The 2,054-nt window shown below is 39.8% G+C and overlaps 1 protein-coding gene across 1 annotated transcript in view; it reads left to right on the forward strand.

The window, feature by feature from the left end:
* The window catches only part of LOC103606474 (melanoma inhibitory activity protein 3-like), a 59,437-nt gene extending 58,582 nt beyond the window's left edge, over positions 1 to 855 (forward strand). Inside the window, exon 29 of the mRNA XM_008591063.1 lies at positions 631 to 855. The gene's annotated coding sequence lies outside the window, so the exon portion shown is untranslated. The remainder of the gene's footprint in view (positions 1 to 630) is intronic.
* The last annotated feature ends 1,199 nt before the right edge of the window (positions 856 to 2,054 follow it).

The raw sequence follows: 2,054 nt of genomic DNA on the forward strand, positions 1-2,054 counted from the left end.
GTACAAATTGAGCTCTTATGAGAAAAAGATGGCAAGATTGTATAGTGGAAAGAATGCAGGTGTGGAGCTAGGTAGAGCCATGTTTAAATCCTGCCTATGCTCCTTCGTGGCTGGCTGGCCAAAGGCATGTAACTTAAAAATGCTGAGTCTCAGTTTGCCTCATGTATAAAACCGGGATGCCACCACTTGACATTCTAGGGTTGTGAGAAATTAGAGAATATATTAATGTACCTGGAATCATCTTAATTTAGATATGTTCCTAGGTATTTTTACATGACTGAATATTTGTTTTCCAGGTCCTGGTATGCGTCCACCACTAGACTTAAGAGAATATGCACCAGGCGTTCCACCTGGAAGATGGGACCTGCCTTTTGACCCTCGGGGATTTGTACCAGGACACACACCATTTAGACCTTTTGGCTCTCTTGGCCCGAGAGAGTACTTTACTCCTGGTAGCCGATTACCACCCCCAACCCATGGCCCCCAGGATTACCCACCACCACCTGCTGCAAGAGACTTATTGCCTTCGGGCTTGAGAGAGGAGCCTTTACGTGCCTCTCAGAGCAGTAGCCAGGACTGTTCACGGGCATTAAAGCAGAGCCCGTAACTATAACCTCTGACAGTTGCTAAATGATTTAGAATGTCATGAAAAATATAAACATTTCCTGTGGAAATGCTTTAAGAACATGTATTTCCATTATCCTGTTTTTAGTATGCACCAGATAAATACATAGCAATGGTGTTTATAAGACTGTTATGCTAAAAATGTTTACTAAAAGATCACTAAACTTTATTTCCCCTCTTGCTGAAGTTCTCTGTAGTAATAGTAAATAAAAGTTTGTTTTATTAATATTTCCCAAGTATCTGTTTCACTTGATTATCATGATATTTGTGACATCTGGGGAACATGTAAACTGAAACTCTTCAGAACTAAAGATGGTGACTTGGCAGCACACTCCCTGTTGCTTACTGCTAAGGATTCAACCTAAAAGTCACCTGTGAATTCCACAAGTGATTTCTTCCTTTTATTTCAAAGAACTCAGTGGTCCCACTTACACAGCATTCACATGCTTGCTTCTCTTGTTGCCTATTTTGGTTTTTGGGGTTTTATTGCAGCTGGCCGGTACAGGGATCCAAACCCTTGACCTTGGTGTTATAAGGCTGTGCTCTACCCGACTAAGCTAACCATGCCACCCTTCACTGCCTATTGAGAATGTTTTTCTAAGCATGAGTTTACATTAGTAGCAAGAGTTGTTTGACCTGATGTTCTTTTGCTTTTACCATTCTTTTTTTTTTTTTTTTTTTTTACTGATAAGGGGATGGTAACCCTTGGCTCGGTGGCTGTCTGCACCATGCTCAGCCAGTGAGCACACCAGCCATCGCCGTATAGGATCCGAACCTGCGGTCTCGGTGCTACCAGTGCCACACTATCCTGAGTGAGTCACGGGGCCGGCCCTGCTTTCACCATTCTTACTTAAGGGTCCGTAACAGAAAAATGGAAATGATGTGACCATAAAAGTAAGGAAAAGCCTTTTTAAAAATGTACACAGTCTACTACCTTTCCCTTACCTTGCCAATGATTTTCAAGGAATATGACAAAAGAGATTACAGAATGGTCCCATGAGAAAGAACGGTTTAGGACTATGAGGCTTATAACAGGCCTTAGTCAGCAACCATGGGCTGAACTCAGTTCTTTTCTTTGATAGATATTATTCCAAAATTAATATTTGAACGTTGGTATTTTATTTAAAAATCTGTAAATCTAAGAATCTGAAATTGCACTATTTTTAAAGTGCTATAGCCGTTACTACTGTGTCTTTAAAAAACAATGCTTTTAAGAACTAACTCTTCAGACATTTTAAATACAAGAACTTTAATAGCACATTTTAAGAAGTTTAAGAGATTAAGTTAAAATTATAAAAGGCTGATGCTTTTGTTTACTGCTAGACTATATTCTTCCATTCTCTGAAGTTCTGGGGTGGAATGATATTATTGAAATCTAGAGCATGACTTGTCACTGTTGTAGTATTGAACATACCAAGAACACCCTGTAA

The sequence above is a fragment of the Galeopterus variegatus genome, unplaced genomic scaffold (genome assembly GCF_000696425.1).
Source record: "Galeopterus variegatus unplaced genomic scaffold, G_variegatus-3.0.2 Scaffold6603, whole genome shotgun sequence".
In the NCBI taxonomy this organism is placed as follows: domain Eukaryota; kingdom Metazoa; phylum Chordata; class Mammalia; order Dermoptera; family Cynocephalidae; genus Galeopterus; species Galeopterus variegatus.